Raw genomic sequence first — 24,019 nt, forward strand, 5'->3', positions numbered from 1 at the left:
CATGAGTATGTGAGAAACTTCCATTTTCCAAAAGAAGCTGAAAATCCAGATTTTGATGTGAAATCTCACCAACAAAGGGTCATTTATTTAAATGTAGTACTGATCAAACACACACAGATACACACACACACACACACACACACACACATACACCCTTTAAACTAGCGTTAAGATCACAGAAATGACCAAAAATGTTTAACAATGTCAGTACTTTTTACTACACAAAATACTTGCCTAATAAGTATTACTGGAAGACCAATAGTTCTCAAAATTTGGGGAGAGAATACACACATTAAGAACCCAACCTGTGCCTCTCCCTCCCCCTTCTATCTTAGACGGTGGGGAGAATAAAGCCCTTTTTTAAAAAGAAAGCAAAAGCCAAGGTCCTTTGATTTAGTATATATTTATATGCCATTTGTGCTGTAGCAGAGGAACTATTAGCAAGAGTGAGGCAGGCGGGGCGCGGTGTCTCAAGCCTGTAATCCCAGCACTTTGGGAGGCCGAGGTGGGTGAATCACGAGGTCAAGAGATCGAGACCATCCTGGTCAACATGGTGAAACCCAGTCTCTACAAAAAATACAAAAAATTAGCTGGGCATGGTGGCGCGTGCCTGTAATCCCAGCTACTCGGGAGGCTGAGGCAGGAGAGTTGCCTGAACCCAGGAGGCAGAGGTTGCGGTGAGCTGAGATCGTGCCATTGCACTCCATCCTGGGTAACAAGAGCAAAACTCCGTCTCAAAAAAAAAAAAAAAAAAAAAAGAGTGAGGCAATGCTTTTCTGCAAAGAATAAGGAATGAACCAGACATTAGATATCATCTTCTGTGAGGTTTTTTTTTTTTTTTTTTTTCAGGATGGCTGGTGGCCTCTGTCAAGTTTAGAGTGCAGATAAGGAAGACAGCATTGCCAGTTATAGCTTCTCCTTTAAGCTGCTCAATTAAGAGTACAAGTGTTTTTTACAATGATGTCACTCGCACTAAATCTGCCTCCTATTTCTCCCAGAGCTGGCTGGGAATGTTCCAGAGGCTAACTTGTTTGTGCATACATTTTATTGCAGACTAGTCTGCATACTCTTTTGGCATATGACCCATACTTTGACATCTACTGTTTTAGATTAAAGACATCAAAGAACATAAAGAAAACAGTTCTCTTTAAAAATTAAACCTACCTTTAAAGTTATTCGTAACAACTCCCAATAAGTCACCTGACAGAGCATATCAGAAGATAAAAGGCATAATTTGGAAACTGGCTTTCTATGGACTATATTCAACTCCCAGCTCACGTTTTGTTTGACTCAGCGTGATTATAAAATTCTTCATTGCTAACATTAAAAAAATCAGAAAACTTTGTATTAAAAAACAAATTTCCGGGCCCTGTGTGGTAGGTCATGCCTGTAATCCCAACACTTTGGGAGGCCAAGGTGGGTGAATCACCTGAGGTCAGGAGTTTGAGACCAGCGTGGCCAACATGGTGAAACACTGACTCTACTAAAAAACAACAACAAAAACTAGCTGGGCATGCTCGTGGGCACCTGTAATTCCAGCTACTAGGGAGGGTGAGACAGGAGAATCGCTTGAACCTGGGAGGCAGAGGTTGCAGTGAGCTGAAATCGCCCATTGTACTTCAGCCTGGGCAACTACAGCAAAACTCTGTCTCAAAACAAGACAAATCCCCCCCAAAAAATTTTCCAGAATTTCTTAAAACATATGAAAAATTTAAAAAGGTGAGCACATATTATGGCAAATTATTTAAATGGCTATACTCTATTCAATTGCCTGGCCTCTACAGGCATTTGAGTTTGTGACTTTTTGAGGGTAACCAGAAATCTATTTCTATAAATAAAGGTTGAAAGTAAAAATTTGCTTTTTGGGTTTAAAACAATATTGATAACATTTATACTAACTTTATACAGAAAAGTAATACCCAAGCTTAGACCATTTTACTGCTAGAAATGTATCACTAGATTAAAACTATAATTTTCCTCATTTTAAAGATGAGTTAACTGAGGCCCAGAGATGTTACATCACTTACCCAAGGCCATATAGACACTCCATAAAGAGAAGTAAAGAGAGTAAAGAAAAGCAAACTGATGAATTTTTAGAATGAGAAAGGAAAAAAGAAAAAGATGTCAACTATTTAATAGGAGGAATCTTTATAGAATACAGTAGGGGAAATAAGATAGGTAAAAAACAATGGTTATAAAACATAAAACCAGAGAGTCATGGAGAACTGTCCACCTAGCCTCTGGCTCTATCTACAAACCATATTCAAACTATTACATAAAGCCCAGTCCTGCACAACGAGTATAACACAAAGTATCAGCCAAGTCCTAGTGTATTTTCTGTTGGTTCCCAAATTACTGCTCATAGGTCTGATTTACTTGGCTCCTGGACTATAGGGTTACGCCAGTTGATAAAAACTTAGCCTCTCTTTTGTGTCTCCATTTTCCTTCATAGAAACAATCTCATTTTACTCTGATTTCACTATCTTTGGCCTTGAGAAGGAGGCTCTCTTTGCCAACCTTTATGATATTAGAGGGTATCAATCACATCTCCTCCACAGATTGATAAGATAATTGGGCCTCTCATTTAATAAAGTCTTTTCTGGTGCCAGGCACTAGGTTAAGTGCTTTAAACACATTTTCTAGTTCAATCTTCAGAAGAGCCCCCAATGGACGGTTATCCCCGTTTTAACAAATAAAGAAACGGAGGCACAAAGGAATCAAATAACTTGCCCAGAGTCATACAACTGGTAAGAGAGAAAGCCTGAATTCACTTAATGTCTGTCTGACTCTAAAGTGTGTGATGTCAACCACTACATAGACTGCTTTGCAATATCATGAAAACAGGGCTTCAAATAAAAAGCTAGAAACTGTTGGTCTGGACAGCAATCTTTGAAGTTCTAAATCCATATTATACAGTCTACACTTCCAATAATAATAGAAGACATCCCCTTTCTCTAATACCAGTTAGGAAATATTTCTTCTCTTTCAACCGAGGCCATAAAAGCCAATTAATACGTATTTTTCCAGAGGCACTTTTACTGATTAATTATGAAGACCTGATAAAACAGCAGATCAATTAGAATGTTAAAGCATGTTTGAGGAGTACAACCCTCCTGCCAAATTTTACTAAACAGATCATTTAAGCCCACTGATACACTCATAGTATTCTGGTAGCCTTCCAACATTTCTGCAAAGTAAGGATCGTCACATGGGAGAAGTGTCCTAGCATGTTCCATTTTAGGTTTTGTTTTACTCCCAGCATAATAGCTTATGAGTACATTTGAGGTGTTCCCATTCATCAGGCAGTGGTTTCTGGTGTTGTGTTTTGTTTATGTTTGGGAGTAATTTGGTTAGTTTAGTTCCTTCACAGCCTCCTTTTAAGTGATATTTATCAGTCACAAATGCCTTCACATTAACCCATTCTGATAAGCTAAATAAACCCCTGCAGTTTGTCAATGATGCCACCCATATGTAAATGAGTTGTATATTCTTACAGGAGAGACATGCACAATTTCAGTCTAGTCATCCTCGCCTAATGTGGCTGTCAGGTGTGTCATGAGCAACAGATGCTTGTTTGACAAAGGACCTTTTTATTCTGGCTAATTAAGCAGTTGGACACACCCGCCTGTTAACGGTTCTGCTTTGTACAGCCAGCTCTGGCTGAATCATGCGAATCTCCAGCTAAATAGGCCACAATTTGAAAGAAGGCTAATTAACCCCTAGGAGAAGGAAAAGATATTGCAAAAACCCAGCTGCTGAATGGAACAAGATTAGCATTTCTTCAACCTGATGGGTAAAACCCAGGCAAAGCAAATGTGTTTGGAACAAACATGCATTATTTCAAGTTTTAAGGCACTCAAATATTCTTTGTGGAACTTCCTGAAGATTATTTAATACACTCAAATTCACAGTTGGATTCCTTTTATCACTCACAATGTACATGCCAGATTAAATGGATTAATAGTCTGACCTAATCAATTACTTATCAAACAGAACTCTGTTATTGGGCTAGCTTAAAAATAGGTAGTATCCACCTAATTTTTATTGGGATCTTTCATCCTGAAATAATATGCTCTCCTAAAGGGCAACACGACCGAAAAGTTTGGTTCCACTATACTTCCTGTATTGTTTGTAATACTGAGGAGTGTAACAGGTTTTAATTCAGTCTAGAAAACAAAGACCTGTAATTTAATTTTCAAGCACAACAGAGAATTTCCTTCCTTTTTCCTTAGCATAGAAAGACAAAAGATGCTAGTTCCAATTCCTACTTGAACCAAATTAACCAAAATTATTACAATACTTAATGAGTATAGTAAAAATAAATGACATCTAAAATGTGGCCATATTCAAGAATAACTTATTTACAAGAGTCTTAGAAACCTGGTTCAACATAAGATCATAGAAATGCCATTTACAGAAAAAATAAATGTTTTGCAGTTGAAAATTACTATTTTTAAAATATGGAACAAGGAGTTTAACACTGGTGTGTTGGTGTGCTTTTACATAAAGACTCAAAATTATTGTAATTGAAGTTTTGCAGCATAACACTTTTATTACTAATGCTGATTCAGCATTCCTAAATAAATGTTGGAAAATAATAGTAGCACATATAGTGCCTATAGCAATTAAGATTTCTATTAAAATTAAGACAACTAAAATGAGCACTGCTTTTGGGAAGGAAATTACTGATATTTAACATAAATTTAGTATAAAATATACACAATTCTGAATATTCTGGAGTAGATAATAAACAATATTAAGATTACTCTAACAACAGCAACAAAAAAAACCTTAAGGACATGGGCAACTTCAAGGAAGATAAAATGACGGAGCACAGTAGAAATTATCAATGCATATATACATATTACATACATAAGTAGTCACGTACTAAACTGAATGTGTTGAACTCTGGCAAAAAATATATTGAGCTGATTACTTTACCTACAAATATAAAACACTTGGCTTTCTTCCACCTTCGCCCAGGACAAATGAAAAAACTAGTTAAGCTACAAACTGTAGTCAAACACCAACCCTTCTTTATTTAAAACACATCTTTGTGAAACATTTATTCACTGTACAACATAGGGCTTTATCAAATCAATAAATCAAGTAAATGAGGAATGCAAAAAGAAAATTCATGATTTTCTGTATTATAAAAGTACTACCTATTTAGGTTTGATGTCATAATCCTCATGACTGTGTACAATAAATCTTTGTACTAAATTGACCTGTAGAAAAGTGATGGAATGATAATAGTGTAGACTGTTCAGCAGTCGTCATCTTGTGATAACTGATGACAGTGATTAATGCTGAAGATGATTAATCAGCACACTGGTAACATATACAGGTTGCCTGGGTAACTTTTTTCACTTTTCAAAGATTTTCTCATAACTAATTCTTTCCTTGATTCAGAATAGATTATGAAAAACAATTACTTCAAGGAAAAAATGAAATTACTGTAATTTTTATCTTAAAGGACTAATTACCAAAAACTAAAATAAAACAACCCCTTAACACTGAAGCCAAACCGCTGAAAAGACATACAGAACAGGAGCAAAGGGAAGGCAAAGATTAGCTTAAAAGGCAGCATTATTTACACAGCCAAAAAATAAACAAGCAGGCAGTACTGCACCAGAGTTTCACCAGCGTTTCCTTTGGATTTTACAGGGAGTGACAGCCAGAATAGAAATTCTTAATTTTCTTCATATCAGAAAAGACTCCAGTGACACTGTTCCTCTTAGATTATCTTGCCTACACAATAATTTTTTTCTCTCTCTCATCTCTTTTTCTTTTTATAAAAGTGCAGAATAGTCTTTTGCAGTTCCTAACTATTCGAATGACAGGCTCAAAGAGATCAACACATCTAAAAGGAGAAAATAATACTTTATAATAACACTGCTAATAATGGAAATAATACACCCCATTTTAAATGTACACTATCTTAAAGAACTGAATTCTCATTACTGCCATTCTCTGGCAAATGTAGTGAACATGGGTAAGTGGACCTCAAAAAAACCTCTATATATTCATATACACATAAATTCTGAAAACACTTGCTGTAAAACATAATGCTATTAAAGTTTTACATTGACTTTCATTATATTAATGTATATGTACATACACTTGGAATAAAGACTTAGCCAAAGGATAAAAATGAAAACAGATTAAAGTCTACAGCCAATTCTGTTAAATTTAGATACTTAACAGAAAAATTATTTCTCTGTAAAAATCAGTAAAATCTGAAATAAGTCAACTACATTGAATTAAAAACAGTTCTACTAGTACTTATCAATGAGAACTGGTGATGCACTCCACATATGGCTGTCCCTCCAATTCAATATAAAGCATTTTCTTGCCTCCAGAAACACTAATTCCTTTAAAACCTCCTTACTGTACAGGTATGTCATCTAAAGCTGGTTATCCTAGGCTATCTCATAAATCTCTAGTTAATAGGCTTAACTGGGTTTATTACAAAGCTCAAAATCCACTGTAAATTCTTTATAAAAATATAGTTGTCATACAATATTTTAGATAAGTGTGAATTTTCACATACAAGTTTCATTTTCCTCTCTCTCATTATACTTTGGTGGTCTTCCATGGAGATTAAAATGGGGAAAATACTCTTCTTTTATCCTTGATAATACATTAATTATAATATAATCACTTCTTTCATCACCAAACTTGTTCAGAAGAGTTATCTACAGTCACTGTCTTCATTTCTCCCCATTCTACTCAACTCCTAACACCATGTTAGTTTCTGCCACATCCTTCCAAGAGAAGATCATCTTTTCCAAAGTCACTAAGAATCTCTTAGTCTGCAAATTCTATGACTTTTTCTTATTTTCCTCACTCATTGTACTATCAAATTACACTTAAAATCAAAGACAATTTCTTTTACTGAAAAGTTCTTCCTTCTTGCCTTTCAATACATTCAGTTCTTCTGATTTTCTTCCTACCTGTCTGGCCAGTCTTTCTGTTTTCCTCAGAAGTTTAATTTCCTCCCTTTGAACAGAAAAAAAAAAAAAAAAAGAGTTGAGCTGGGGTATTCCTTCTGCTCTCTCAACAGTCTGTTTTAAAGAGATTAGCCACTAATAACTATTATCTGTATGTGAATAATTTCCAAATCTGTAGCTCTAGTCAATACCCTTCCTTCTACTGAGCTACAGTTCCAGATTTTTAACGACCTATTGAATCTTTTTAAATAGCCTATCATCATTACAAGTCCAACTGGTCACATGAAATCATCAAAAGTCAATTTAGATTTTCATCCTTTCTATTAAACTTTCTGCCATGAACTGCTGTTACATGCCTTGGGGGATACACAGTCTGCCCTTAATGAGTTCAGATTCTATTGACAGCATAAGACAAAAGCGGTAATCTTGGGATCCAGTCATTTTGGCATCCTTTTTTTTCAAAGAGGCCTAAAAGTAAGAGCCAGACTTCTTTCTCTCTCATCTTCCAAATTTAATAAATTACTGAGTCTGCTTCCTAATTACATCTCAAAATTATACCCACATATCTACATCTTGCCACACAGATCCCTAGAGTTCAAGCCACTCCTTACAATAGGTCCTCAGTGCCCTCAGGATAAACTGCAAACCTTTACCTAACAAGGCTTAGGAGGTTCTTCAGAATATAGCTCCTGCCTACTGTCTTCTCAAGAATATATATGGTCCAGCCTATGGAACTACACTGTTCTCCAACCTTGGGGCATTTTTTTGTCTTGTTTTATTTTTGTTTTTCTTGAGACAAGGCCTTACTTTGTCACCCAGGCTGTAGTGCAGTGGCACAAACGTGGCTCACTCTGCAGCCTCGACCTCCCAGGCCCTGGTAATCCTCCCATCTCAGACTCCTGAGTAGCTGGGACCACATGCTCATACCACCATGCTCAGCGGCTAATTTTTTGGATTTTTTTGTAGAGACAGGGCTTCACAATGTTGCCTACCCTAGTCTCAAACTGTTGGACTCAAGTGATCCACCTGCCTCAGCCTCCCAAAATGCTGGGATTACAGGAGTGAGCCACCAAGCCTAGTCAACCCTGGGGACATATGAACAGGCAGTTTCTTCTGCTTGAAACAATTTTTCCTTCTTACCTTCTCTCATCTTCACTTTGTCTTTCAGGTCTCAGGAGAAAGCCTACTCTCCCCTGACAGATTCCCAAACAACCACCACTTTTCCACCTTGCTCCTAACAAGTCCAAATCTGGTGTCCTCATGGTATTCCTACAGCATGCTATCTTTACTCAGTACACAGCAATTATCACATCTATAGTGTAACTGTTTCTCCAACAAGACTATAAGTTCCATGAACAAATGGACTATACTTATCTTTTCACCTACACGTGTAGCCACAGTGCCCAATATATACATAGAATCTTTGATTTGTTGAATGAACAATCTCCAAAGAAGATGAGTTTAAGATCCTACTGGAACATTACTATTAGAATATGCTGTATCCGAGGCATATTCAATATAATTTTTAAAATTCTACATAAACATAATTGTATATTACAGTCATTTTAAATGAAGTTACTGTTTCTTCTTAATTTTCTAATGTGACTTCATGTTCAATTTCTATTACAATGGAAATTTTATAACATCTCCCATATTCAAAGAATTAAAAGACTCAAAAAAATTTTGTGTATAATTTTTTAAAATAAAGAAACAAGATAAGGATTAAGTAAACTCAAATGAACAAATGAAGTCTTCAGCTATTGCTCTGAACCTTCTGACATATCATTTACTGTGTTTTAATAAGTACACCTGATTCACCGAATTGTGGAATCAGATCCAATGCTCTAACCATGTCATCTTAGAATAAGTGGCCTGGTATGCTTCCTTTGTTTTTGTGAGATAGAAGCACTCAGAGATCTTTAATTTTCAAAGCTCAAATGCTAAGAATAAGTAATTAGCCTAATAGTAATTGTTCTGACTTCATCATTAATTAACCACTTGAAATTTATTTGAGCTTGGTAACATTCAACTGATATTCTTCTATGTTCTCTTAATAATCATTGAAACTTTCTACCAAAAAAAAAAAAGGTACTCTAAGAAGCCTCTAGTTACTAATTAACACATTTATGTAAGGACTTTACATATATTACTTCATCTGTACAGAAATCCTGATGTAGGTACTATTATTATCCCATTTATTATGGATTAAGAAACTGAGGCATAGAATTTAAATAATTCTATCAGCACCAAGGTCATATAACTTCATATAACTAGAAATGGACAGAGTGAGAACTTGAATAGGCTATACCACCTTCTAAGTCAGGCATCCCCAAACTACAGCCCGCGGGCTGCATGCGGCCCCCCGAGGCCATTTATCCGGCCCCCCGCCGCACTTCAGGAAGGGGCACCTCTTTCACTGGTGGTCAGTGAGAGGAGCACAGTATGTGGCGGCCCTCCAACGGTCTGAGGGACAGTGAACTGGCCCCCTGTGTAAAAAGTTTGGGGACGCCTGTTCTAAGTCAAGGAGCAACATTTTGTTTCATTCTTTTTTTTAACCTAGCCATATGCAGTATTAAGCTAATAATATGACGACAATTTAGATGTTTAACGCACCAACTATTATGTAGTCCTGTCTAGAGCCTTTTCTATGTTTTAATTCTCCTATATTATGGGACTTACATTACCCTAATACTTTTTAATCCAGTCAATAGTTTTCCATGATAGATCATCCCCTAAAAAATATCTTAATTTCATTTCCAGCAATGCCGAGGACCTGACAAGATGACTGTCTATTCTGTAGATCTCAGCTAAGACTAATAAAAATAACTGAACCATGGAATATTCAGTTTCTATACTACCTCTGCTGAAGCATCAATACAGACAGGCTTGTTGGAATTTGAATTAGCGTTCAGAAAATGTTAAAAATCAATGTGCCACAGTGCAGTATCTTCTCTTTCTGAAATCTCGGAGCTGAGATCTTAGGTACATACTATCAAGCCTACTTCTTTCTTTGCTTTTCCTTTCTTCCCTTCTTTCTTTTTCTTTCTTTCTTTCATTTTTAAAGTACTGGTCACAGCCCTTTAGTATTAATTTTGCATAGGCCCACAGTTTTAAAAACATTGATATAGATGGTCTAATTTTATTTATTTATTTATATTATACTTCAAGTTCTGGGGTACATGTGCAGTCTGTGCAGGTTTGTTACATAGGTATACACGTGCCATGGTGGTTTGCTGCACCCATCAACCCATCATATACATTAGGTATTTATACTAATGCTATCCCTTCCCTAGCACCCTACCCACTGACAGGCCCCGGTGGGTGATATTGCCCTCCCTGTGCCCATGTGTTCTCATTGCTCAACTCCCACTGAGTGAGAACATGTGGTATTTGGTTTTCTGTTCCTGTGTTACTTTTCTGAGAATGATGGTTTCCAGCTTCACTCATGTCCCTGCAAAGGATGTGAACCCATCCTTTTTTATGGCTGTATAGTATTTCACAATGTATATGTGCCACCATCAAGCCTACTTCTAAAAAAGTAGAAATGACTGCCTGCAGCTTCTCAAGAAGCCAAAAGAAGGGGCAATCTCAACTAGTTCATTCACCAACAGATTGGCTTCAGTGGGTCTCTGGCACAGATGCCAGGGGTTGTTGTTCCCTGACCTTTACATTTGATCACAAATTGCATTCAGCAATAGCAAGAGAACAGTATTTAACTGTTTCCTAATGGCATCGTCATCAAGGGCAATAATTGAGAAGCAGACAGAAGTTTAAGGAAGGCTGTAAACCAAAGATACTGTTCAGGGTAATTAAGCCCCATAGCAATGCCATAAGTAATCCTGCAGTACAACTAACATCTCTATTCTAGCCTGAGCACAGGGCCACCCTTCCTTGATACATGCCAAGCAGTTCATCATATACCCTGATCTTTTCATTTTGTTGCTTTAGTCAAATGCTCATATAGAACATATTTTGCTAAAAAGATCGGACAAACACAGGGAAGTAGAAAGCAATTTTTCAAGTCTCACTCAGATCTTTTTATTGTTATTACTTCACTGTTTCAAAAGTTCTGTGCTGTAGGAGATATCTGCCTCTCTCTCTGTCTTTGTGTCTCTCTCTATTCCCCTTTTCCTGTTACACGCACGCACACACAAACACACACACACACACACACACACACATACACACACACACACACACACAGGTCTTTGGTATCAAAAGTTAAGTTGGCTACACAGTACATCACACATGCACATGCAAATAAACACAGAGGGAGAAGATCTTCAAATGGCTTCAACTTGGCTTACGGGGGTGACTGAGGAAAAAGTATCCCAACTCAAAACACAGTAGCAGTCTTCCATTACTGCTTCTTTTTCCCCATTTCTGGCAGAGATGGTGATGGGGTATGATAAAACTAGGTCTACTTTGCCAAAAATAAACTTATTTTGCCAAATTGCCCATTCACTCAAAGCTTGTTTCTTTTAACCATTTATATTGTTAACACCTATTTGTACTGAATAAAATCGTTTCAAAGAATCTTTTAAGAATTCTTTTATATTTAAATTGATGAGTTTAAGTTTTTAATTTTTCTGAAATATTGTTGTAATCCAGTACTGTGGCCTACCCATGTTATATTCTGTAATTTTGCTATTTTCTGGGCTAACAACTTGCAGGGATCAGAATATGTTTATTTTAAAGCAAAGGATTATGAATGTTTTGAATACCAAAAACTGTGTGAATGATAGAATAGAAGATTTCTTTCTTTTAACACATTTTCTATCCACTGAAATACATTCTATACTTCCATTAATTCACATATTTGTTAAACAGTTGGACTGGATGAACATGTTGCTTCTGTTTTAAGTAAATAAAAGGCAATTAGTATCTGAAATATCACTGATAAAACCGGCATTCAGCTGAGTTAGACTGATAAATAATTTTACTGTAAAATATCACAGTTGAAATTGCAAAGGAAAAATTAAAATCAAATTAAAATTTAATAATTACTTCTCACTAAAAATTTCAAAAACTTTTGCAGCTATTCTATGCAGCATGACTTGTGATAAACTTTGTATGTAGTTAACAAAAACACATTTCAGGTAGTTGATAATTTAGAAAACTGGTCATTACATAAAATGATAAATCAGAGTATATGGTAAATTTAACAAAATGGCTATTCAGTGAATTTATGTTTCAGCAAACTGATTTTAAAAGAACTATTCAGTGAATTGATCATCCAGTAAATTTTCTTTTTTTTCTTATTTTCTTCACATCTCCTTGAATTTAATTTTCTTTTGGTGATGGAGTAATTGGTTTTCAGATAAATGGCCTGCTTTCCAAAATCACAGCCCTTTAAAGCTTAAAAGTATTCAGACCATCCAGTGCAGACTCCCATTTTACAGAGAATCTGAGACAAATCAACCAAATGTATTCTTTGTATTAGATCTAGCATTAGAACTCAAGACTCCCAAATCCCAGTCAAAAGCTCTTTCTAATAGACTATGATTAATAAGAGAAGCAGGAAGGCACTCAGACGTAGGAAAGCCTTACAGACACGCAAAGTGCTTACCACACAATGAAAGAAATATTCATATAACATGGAGAATGTAATCTTAAAATAAGAGCTTCTCTTTGTCATTTCCAAGTTTATTTCTCACATAAATGAATAAGACTCTGTTTCAGGGTGTTTAACAAGATTTCAACTGAGGAAAACTCATGTGTGTGTGTGTGTGTGTGTGTGTGTGTGTGTGTGTCTATCAATTAAAATGGCTCATGGGATTTTATATTCTACAACAATTCTGAACCATCTTGCCAACTTGTTTTTCTCCATCTATCAAGATACTTTACATGGAGTATCTTGGGGTTCCATGCTCAGTATTTTATTATTATTCAGAGTTTCTGAGTGTTTTAGGCTCAGAATTTTATTATTACATCATCTCTGGATGTCACTTATAATACGCAAACTGACTCTATTTACACTGAAATAAAGAAACCAAATAGAATAATTTCTAGTTTTCCTGGATGGGGAAAAAGCAAAATTCAACACAACAGTAATTGCAACTAAAATAAACAGGGAGCACATTCTGAATTTTCACTTGCAGCAAATAAGTGTAATTTTGGGGTGTGAGATGGAAACCTTTTCAATGTAAGGGTTTGTGTAACAGCTTTTACAAGGTGCACTTTTCACTGTCAAACAGCATGAAATGCTCATAAGGGAAATCTGTTTTAGATGGCAGGTTTACAAGCTTTCCACAACAAGTACTATTTATCCACGTTAAAATGTTTTGCAATTACCTCTTTACATATTATGTTCATGAATTCTTTTAAAAATATTTAAAAACTGCTTTGTATAAATGTAACTCTGAAATCAACCATATTGCTTTATTTCCTTAATCATCTGATGCATACTATTGGTTTTTACTAGCTAGTAAGTTGTCCATGCCTAATTTACATAAAAGTAGTATTTCTATAATATGGTATTAAAGCAAGGTAGAAGCAACACCTCCCAATATAACCGACTCAAAAATTATACTTTCTATGTAGCCTTTCTTATGAAGGTAATATAAATGATATTCTTGTTGTACCATAACAGTTAGCTAATATTATATACTATATTCAAAATCACATACAAATATGAGCTGATTACTTCTCATGGTACATGGAACCACTTTTCTCACAATGCAAATTTATAAGAATGGTGTTTTCTAACTAAAACTGAAAGGTTATTTACATATGAAAACTCCATTCTCTTTCCCTATAAAGTTTACTCAACAATGAAAAAATAAATTCTTTTTCAGTTAAGACAGCAATAGAAATTTCTTAAATGTAGGACAGTGAATCAATCCATCTTCCTCTCTCCCTCTTTCCCTCTTTCTTGGTCCCTTCTCTCCTCCTTTTTTTCTTTTTTGAGACAGGGTCTCGCTCTGTTGCCAAGGGTGAAGTGCAGTGGAACAATCTCAGTTCACTGCAACCTCCACCTCCCAGGTTCAAGCAATATTCCCAAGCAGCTAAGATTACAAGCACCCACCACCAGCACGGCTGATTATTGCATTTTTAGTGGAGATGAGGTTTCAGCCTGGGGGAGCCTCTGCCTCCTGAGTTCAAGTGATCCTCCCACCTCGGCTTCCTGAGTAGCTGAGATTACAGGCATGTGACACCACACCCAGCTAATTTTTGTATTTTTAGTAGAGAGGAGGTTTTGCTATGTTGGCCAGGCTGGTCTTGAACTCCGGACCTAGAGTGATCTGCCTGCCTTGGCCTCCCAAAGTACTGGGATTACAGGCATGAGCTGCCACACTGGCCTCTTGTTCTTTCTCTATCTACCCTCCACCTCCAATTATAAGGACCTAGTCAGCCCCACAATAGCTACACAACAGTTCCTCCAAAATACTCTACATATATAAGCTGTGTCAGGCGTGCAGTTCAATTGTATCACTTTCTTCTTTGAAATTATATTCACACATCTGGACAACTAATTATAACATTATCCAGAGGATCTCGTAGTCACACCATTTCAAACATTATGGACATCAAAAGCAACAGCTAAGCTATTTTCAGTACTTATATGAAAGCCACATGGCCAAAATATTCAGTGTCTCAAAACAAATCTTGCTGTGAAATCAGATCAGTATCTGATTTGAGAATTCCTGGCTTGTACTTTCCAAAGTACAGTAGAACCACTTATAATAAGACCACTAAAGGTCAACATTAACCATGTTGTATTACCTTATCTGACTATGTTCAGAGAAATGTAAGCTCACAAATTCTAAGGTTGGAAAGGTCTTCAGGGTGATCCCGAGTCATGCTTAGTGCCAAGATCTATTTGAATATCCATAACGAAGCTCTGCCATGCCACTTTGTAAGGAATACTATGAATTATAAAATAGAGCTCTTAAGTTGACTCAAAGGTAACTATTTTTAAGTAAATAAATAGTAATTACCTATAGAAAAGTAAAAGAAAGGCTTCAAACCATTTAATAAAGATATATTAATTCAGTTGGCTATTTTTTCTTCTTGAGAGGGCTCTAAACAAAAACATCATCTTCCTAAGGTAAATATGTAAGTAAAAGTTATAAAAGAAAGGTTCAAAAGGTGAAGCTGGCATTTCCTGAAGCTCAGAGTAGCTTTAGGAGATGCAATGTGGTTGCAATAAAGGCTGTCACCTGGCTTAAAATAATAGGATGCAGTCCATTTTTTAAGCATACCAACATTGTTACAGTTATTTTTAGAAAGAGGGAAATTTATAACTAGCTTTGAATAACCAGGAAAAAACTGCAAATTTCTTACTTTTAAAAATTATTGATGGTGGCAATTCTACTGGTAAATTCCTTTTTCTTCCAAACTGAATATTAATAGACCTACCACTAATGTTGAAAATCTGTTTATTATTTAATGGAGCTGAAGAAAAATCGATAACCATAGAGAAGAGGTAACTTGAGAAAATAAGATTCTAATGTGTTCTATATTGAGTCTAACAAATCACACGTCTTTAACTGGTTAAAACATAGGCTTTATATATAGAAAATATTCACGATTTAACAGGAAAACCTAAAAACCTCTTTCTTTGAGAATACACAGAAATTTTTACAAAATTGTCATTTTATAGCAAGATAGAATTCTTTTTTAGTTCGACCTACTCTCCTAAGAATACCAGTCCCAGCTCTTAATCCAAATTTCCCAAATAGAAACATCTGCATCTTCCTAAGAGAATATTAAAATACTTGTTAAAGCATAACGTAATGCATACCAAGTAGAACTCTTTCAGTGCATTCAATTCACTTAGTAAATTGTTTTGTGAAATACTATGAATAAGACTTAATAAACAACTCATAATTTAGGTAATTTATGGTCCTTCTCAAGAATACATAATCAAATAATTTTTATATGAGAGTTTAATATTTTAGGAACATTGTATTATAGCTTATGATTTGTTTAAGCTAATAAGAAGTGAACACTTTTATTTTTAAATGGCCCACCTTTAGTATTTAGAGTGTGCACTTTTTCATGTTTAACTTAACAACAAAAAAAGAACTTCAATAAAGAAATATATCTAAAACTACTGCAGATCCTAGACAAAATTTCTTTAAAGAATTCATCCCTGTTTCTTTCGTCTTGCTCTGAAGACGAGGAACAAATGCTTCCTGAATGTGGAATTTATTCTAACAGTTCATTGCTTTAACGCCTTTAGAGGAGAGACAGTTGTAGCAAATATAAGCTAAGTTCTGCAGTGTAGCAGTTCTCTTGACAACTGTTAGTAAGTCTGCAAGGGAAAAACCTTTATGCTTTTTTCAATAATATCCCAGTGTGGAAGGACGAATACTAAGTAATAAATTAGGAAAAGAAAAAAAATTATACTCTCCCAATGAATCCAGATTATCTTCTTTCACCTTTACCTTCTCAGTTACATCTTATTAAAAACATTAAAAGCTGCTATTTATTGAACACCTACCATATATCTGCTACTAAACCTAACACTTTTTAACAACCTTATGTGAAAACTATGTGTGTGTCCATTGTGTACTTTATTGAAATCGGACACTGAGTTTCAGAAAGATCAAATATTTTTCCTAAGAGCTCAACATTGGCAAAAGACAAAACCAGGACATACATCTGACTGTAAAGTCTATGCTCCTGCCATATTTTAGTCTGCTTACAATATTTTTAATGTTTTCTATATTTCCAAGTTAAAATAAAAAAATTTGCCTTTCATATTTGAAATATTTAAGTTATGAGAATGTCGATCTTAAGAGTCAAATCGTGATCTTGCAAAATCAGTGAGAAATTAAAAACACAATAGAGTTAAGCTTTTATTATTCATACTAGTTGAAAGACCCAAAGACATATTTGCTGCCCTACCAAAAGAGCACATTATACTAGATAACATTAGCATATATACACATATATATTAAGAGTTGAGATCTTGCTCTGTTGCCCAGGCTGGAGTACAGTGAGTAGTGCACTCATAACTCACTTCAGCCTCAGGCTCCCAAAGTGCAGAGATTATAGGCGTGACCCACTATGGCTGACCAACCACTAGAATTTCCACCACGACTGGGACAACAACTAGTATTTAAAAAATAATAGGCACAATAACAGTTGCAGATCTATTTAAGAATAAAACTAACAAGACTTACATCCACTATAAATTCAATAAAATACTCCATTACCAAAGGCAGGCCACTGCTGTTAGATGCTGGGAAAGATTCCAAGATGAGGAAAGCATTAACCTCCTTGGCTATCTCCTCTCTCTTCTCTCCTCAACAATGACTAGTCTGCTAAGATATATCCTTTGCTTTTTGTGTTCTTTTCTGTATACACTATACCTGAAATAATATTTTGCAACTTCAACTTTTACTTTCAACTTTTATCATGATGACTTTCTAAACTCTTGCTCCAACTCCTCCTTCTCATTAACATAAATTCTAATCCTATAATATAAAGTGCCTCTTTGCAAATGCAAACAATGAGATCCAAGATGATATTCCTTCTCATACTACATCAGTGCTGACCCTCCAATCTCTCTTTCTATCAATTCCTAGAAGGTAGCAGGCAATGTTCCTGAATGTCCCAGCCACTAGCCTTCCTGAAATTTTATTTACTCCCTAGATCTCTTCAAATCCTGAACCTATTTGGTTTAATTATCATACCCACTCACAGTAACTTCAGCTATATTAATCATTTCTTCTCTAACATGTGCACAAAATGTATCAAGGTGGAAGGATTGATTAAAGTCTGAAGAGATAATTTACTATGTAAGTAAAATAAGAGCACTTACTTGGGAGTCAGCCAATTACTTCCAGAATCTTTACATGACAAGTATTTTTTAAGTCCTGCCAAACAATTTAACTAGGTGCTTTATAAATACTATCCCATTTAATTTTGACAATCAAGATAAAAATCAAGTGTTGTATGAGCACATGGGACAACAGCCCTATGAGGTGATTATTCTCCATATTTTAGCATGAACTTTATACTGGTTAAATAACTTGTCCACGATCACATATCTAGCAAGCAAGGGTACTAGAGTAAAAATCCAGGTGTAACTGACTTAGAGACCAGTATTCATTACTTTGTACTATGCTGGGCCTCTTTCTGCCATTTACTAAAGCCACATTAACCTAAGCTTCATTGTTCTCATCCAGAAAAAGAAAGGATGTTATCAGTATTCTTAATAGAGGAACAAAAAGCCAATAGAAAGGCATCTGATATGAGACATTCTCAAAGCTCCCATATGTATGTCAAATAAGATTCCAGTATGGTTCTCTATCCCATTGTCCCAGTTGCTATTGGGAATCACTGGCTTTTCTTATACTATACATAAAGTGATACATTATTTGAAGGTACACTGTGATAAGTTAAAGCTGCATACTGTAAACCATATAGTATCCACTGAAAGAGTAAAACGTAAAACAAAGTAGAGCAATAAGCCAATTAACAACATAAAATGGAATCATAAAAATTATTCAGTTAATCCAAGAGAAGGTAAGGAAAAAGGAATCAAAGGATAGGACAAACAAAAAATAAATGGCAACACAGTAGATTTAAATACAACCATATCAATAATCACATCCACTGGTGATACCCAGGCAAGCAGGGTCTAGAGTAGACCTCCAGAAAATTCCAGCAGACCTGCAGCAGAGGGGCCTGATAGCTAAAAGGAACACTAACAAACAGAAAGGAATAGTATCAAGATCAACAAAAGGGATGTCCACACAGAAACCCCGTCCGAAGGTCACCAACATCAAAGACCAAAGGTAGATAAATCCACAAAGATGTGGAAAAGCCACTGAACAAAGGCTGACAATTGCAAAAACCACAACACTTCTTGTCCTCTAAAGGATCATAACCCCTCATCAACAAAGAAACAAAACTGGACGGAGAATGAGGTTGATGAATTGACAGAAGTAGGCTTCAGAAGATGGGTAATAACAAACTCCTCCGAGCTAAAGGAGCATGTTGTAACCCAATGCAAGAAAGCAAAGAACCTTGAAAAAAGGTTCTAGCCAAGTAAAATAACCAGTTTAGAGATGAATATAAATGACCTAATGGAGATGAAAAACACAGTACAAGAACTTTGTGAAGTATACACAATTATCAATAGCTGAATCAATCAAGAAGAAAAAATATCAGAGATTGAAGACCAACTTAATGAAAAAAAGCATGAAGACAAGATTTGAGAAAAAAGAATGAAAAGGAATAAACAAAGCCTCCAAGAAATATGACATCATATGAAAACACCAATTCTACGTTTGATTGGTGTGCCTGAAAGTGATGAAGAATGGAACCAAGCTGGAAAATACTCTTCAGGATATAATCCAGGAGAACTTCCCCAACCTAGCAAGGCAGGCCAATGTGCAAATTCAGGAAATATAGAGAACACCACAAAGCTATTCCTCGAGAAGAGCAACTCCAAGACACATAATCATCAGCTTCAACAGGATTGAAATGAAAAAAAAAAAAAAAAAGTAAGGGCAGCCAGAGAGAAAGACTGAGTTACCTACAAAGGGAAGCCCATCAGACTAACCATGGATCTCTCTGCAGAAACCCTAAACACTAAAAGAGAGCGGGGGGGCCAATATTCAAAATCTTTAACGAGAAGAATTTTCAACACAGAATTTCATATACAGCCAAACTAAGCTTCATTAAGTGAAGGAGAAATTAAACTCTTTACAGACAAACAAATACTAAGAGATTTTGTCACCACCAGGCCTGCCTTACAAGAGCTCCTGAAGGAAGCACTAAATATGGAAAGGAAAAACCATCCACTACAATAACATACCAAATTGTAAAGGCCATCCACAATATGAAGAAACATCATCAACTAATGGACGAAATAACCAGCTAGCATCATAAAGACAGGAATAAATTCATACATAAAAATATTAACCTTAAATGTGAATGGGCTCAATGCCCTAATTAAAAGACACAAACTGGCAAACTGGATAAAGACTCAAGACTCACCCATTTGCTGTATTTAGGAGATGCATCTCACATGCAAAAACACACATAGGCTCAAAATAAAGGGATGTAGGAATATTTACCAAACAAATGGAAAGCAAAAAAAAAAAACAGGGGTTGCAATCCTAGTCTCTGATAAAACATACTTTAAACCAACAATGATCAAAAAAGACAAAGAAATACATTACACAATGGTAAAGGGATCAATGAAACAATAAGAGCTAACTATTCTAAATATATATGCACCCAATACAGGAGCACCCAGATTCATAAAGCAAGTTCTTAGAGACCTACAAAGTGACTTAGACCCCCACACAATAATAGTGGGACACTCTAACACCCCACTGTCAGTATTAAACAGATCAACAAGACAGAAAATTAAAAAGGATATTCAGGACTTGAACTCAGCTCTGGACCAAGCAGACCCAATAAACATCTACAGAACTTTCCACCCCATATCAACAAAATATATATTCTTCTCAGCACAACATCGAACTTATTCTAAAACTGACTACATAATTGGAAGTAAAACACTCCTCTGCAAGTACAAAAGAATGTAAATCAAAACAGTCTCTCAGACCACAGTGCAATCAAATTAGAGCTCAGGATTAAGAAACTCACTCAAAACTGCACTACTACATGGAAACTGAACAATATGCTCCTGAATGACTACTGGGTAAAAAACGAAGATAAGGCAGAAATAAAGAAGTTCTTTGAAACAGATGAGAACAAAGACACAACGTAAAAGAATCTCTGGAACACTGCTAATGCACTATTTAGAGGGAAATTTATAGCACTAAATGCCAACAACGGAACGCAAGAAAGATTTAAAATTGATACCCTAACATCACAATTAAAATACCTAGAGAAGCAAGAGTAAACAAATTCAAAAGCTAGCAGAAGACAAGAAATAACTAAGATCAGAGCAGAACTGAAAGAGAGAGAGACCCGAAAATCCCTACAAAAAAAAAAAAAGAATGAATCCAGGAGCTGGTTATTAGGAAAGATTAACAAAATAGACAGCTAGCCAGACTAATAAAGAAGAAAAGAGAGAATAATCAAATAGACACAATAAAAAATGATAGATGAGAGATCACCATTGATCCCACAGAAATACAAACTACCATCAGAGAATACTATAAACACTTACGTGCAAATAAACTAAAGAATCTAGAAAAAAAATGAATAAATTACTGAACACATACAACCTCCCAAGACTAAACCAAGAAGTCAAATTCCTGAAGAGACCAATAACGAGTTGTGAAATTGGGGCAAAAATCAATAGCCTACCAACCAAAACGCCCAGGATCAGATGGATTAAAAGCCAAATTCTATCAGAGGTACAAAGAGAAGCTGGTGCCATTCATTCTAAAAGTATTCCAAACAACAGAAAAAGAGGGACTCCTTTCTAACTCATTTTATGAGACCAGTATCATTCTGATACAAAAACCTTACAGAAAAAGAAAATTTAGAAAAAAAGAAAATTTCAGGCCAATATCACTGATGAACTTTGATGTGAAAATCCTCAATAAAATGACGGCAAATTGAATCCAGCAGCACATCAAAAAGCTAACTCACCAAGATCAAGTCAGCTTCATCCCTGGGATGCAAGGTTGGTTCAACACAAGCAAATCAATAAACATAATCTATCACATAAATAGAACCAATGACAAAAATCTCATAATTATCTCAATAGATGCAGAAAAGGCCTTCCATAAAATTCCACACCCCTTCATGCTAAAAATGCAATAAACTAGGTATTGAGGGAATGTATCTCAAAATAATAAGAGCTATTTATGACAAACCCACAGCCAGTTTCATACTGAATGTGTAAAGGCTGGAAGCATTCCTTTTGAAAACCGGCACAAGACAAGGATGCCCTCTCTCACCCCTCCTGTTCAACATAGTATTGAAAGTTCTGGCCAGGGCAATCAGGCAAGAGAAAGAAATAAAGGGCATTCAAATAGGAGGAGAGGAAGTCAGATTGTCTCTGTTTGTAGATGACATGCTTGTAAATTTAGAAAACCCCATCATCTCACCCCAAAATCTCCTTAAGCTGATAACTTCAGCAAAGCCTCAGGATACAAAATCAATGTGCAAAAATAACAAACATTCCTATACACCAGTAATAGACAAACAGAGCCAAATCATGAGTAAACTTCCATTCACAATTGCTACAAAGAGAATAAAATACCTAGGAATACAACTTACAAGAGATGCGAAGAGCCTCTTCAAGGAGAACTACAGACCACTGCTCAAGGAAATAAGAGAAGACACAAACAAATGGAAAAATATTCCATGCTCATGAATAGGAAGAATCAGTACTGTGAAAATGGCCATACTGCCCAATGTCATTTACAGCTTCAATGCTATCTCTATCAAGCTATCATTGACTTTCTTCACAGAATTTTAAAAATCTACTTCAAATTTCACATGAAACAAAAAAAGAGCCCGTATAGGCAAGATAGTCCTAAGCAAAAACAACGAAGCTGGAGGCATCATGCTACCTGACTTCAAACTCTACTATAAGGCTACAGTAACCAAAACAGCATGGTACTGATATCAAAACATATATATAGACCAATGGAACAGAAGGGGGACCTCAGAAATAACACTACACATCTACAATCATCTGTTCTTCGACAAACCTGACAAAAACAAGCAATGGGAAAAGGATTCCCTAAATGGTGCTGGGAAAACTGGCTAGCCATATGCAGAAAACTGAAACTGGACCACTTCCTTATATCTTATACAAAAATTAACTCAAGATGGATTAAAGACTTAAACATAAAACGTAAAACCATTAAACTCTTAGAAGAAAACTTAGGCAATACCATTCAGGACACAGGCGTGGTTAAAGACTTCATGACTAAAACACCAAAAGCAATGGCAACAAAAGCCAAAATAGACAAACAGGATCTAATTAAACTAAAGAGCTTCTGCACAGCAAAAGTAACTACCATCAGAGTGAACAGGCAACCTACAGATGGAAAAAAATGTTTGCAATCTATCCATTTGATGAAGAGTTAATATCCAAAATCTACCAAAGAACTTAAACAAATTTACAAAAAAAAAAAAAAAAAAAACCCTAACAACCCCGCAGAAAAGTGGACAAAAAAGATCAACAGACACTTTTCAAAAGAAGACATTTATGTGGCCAACAAACATGAAAAAAAGCTCATCATCACTGATCATTAGAGAAGTGAAAATCAAAACCACATTGAGATACCATCTCAAGCCACTTAGAATGGTGATCATTATTGAAAAGTCAAGAAACAACAGATGCTGGAGAGGATGTGGAGAAATAGGAATGCTTTTACACTGTTGCTGGGAGTGTAAATTAGTTCAACCACTGTGGAAAACAGTGTGGCGATTCCTCAAAGATCTGGAACCAGAAATACCATTTCACCCAGGAATCCCATTACTGCATTTATGCAAAGGTTATAAACCATTCTACTATAAAGACACAGGTACACGCATGTTTACTGCAGCACTGTTCACAACAGGACTGACTTGGAAGCAACCCAAATGCCCATCAATGATAAGACTGGATAAAGAAAATGTGGCACATTATATACCATGGAATACTATGCAGCCACAAAAAAGGATGAGTTCATGTCTTTTGCGGGGACATGGATGGAGCTGTAAACCAACATTCTCAGCAAACTAACACTGGAACAGGAAACCAAACTATGCACGTTCTCACTCACAAGTGGGAGTTGAACAGTAAGAACACATAGGTGCAGGGAGGGGAACATCACACACCAGGGTCTTTTGGGGGGTAGGGGGCCAGAGGAGGGATAGCATTAGGAGAAATACCTAATGTAGATGACGGGTTGATGGGTGCAGTAAACCACCATGGCATGTGTATACCTATGTAACAAATCTGCACATTCTGCACATGAATCCCATAGCTTGAAGTATAATTTTAAAATTAAATAAATAAATAAATGGCAACACAGTAGATTTAAATCCAACCAGATCAATAATAACATTAAATACAATTTAAACATACTAATGAAGAGACAGATTGTCAAACTGTATAAAAAACAAAGACAAACTAAATGCAGTTTACAAAAAAATGCACTTTAAATATGACACTGATTAAA

The 24,019-nt window shown here is 35.8% G+C and overlaps 1 protein-coding gene across 9 annotated transcripts in view; it reads right to left on the minus strand.

Moving 5' to 3' along the window:
• RFX3 (regulatory factor X3) overlaps positions 1-24,019 on the minus strand; it is a 294,672-nt gene that overhangs the window by 169,559 nt on the left and 101,094 nt on the right. Inside the window, exon 2 of one of the 9 annotated variants that reach the window (XM_074394751.1) lies at positions 6,957-7,002. The exons of 7 other annotated variants lie outside the window; for them this stretch is intronic. The gene's annotated coding sequence lies outside the window, so the exon portion shown is untranslated. Of the gene's footprint in view, positions 23,974-24,019 lie in introns of those variants that run through there. One more of the 9 variants, XM_074394748.1, reaches the window with a different exon arrangement.

This window comes from Saimiri boliviensis, chromosome 2, assembly GCF_048565385.1.
Source record: "Saimiri boliviensis isolate mSaiBol1 chromosome 2, mSaiBol1.pri, whole genome shotgun sequence".
Classification (NCBI taxonomy): Eukaryota; Metazoa; Chordata; class Mammalia; order Primates; family Cebidae; genus Saimiri; species Saimiri boliviensis.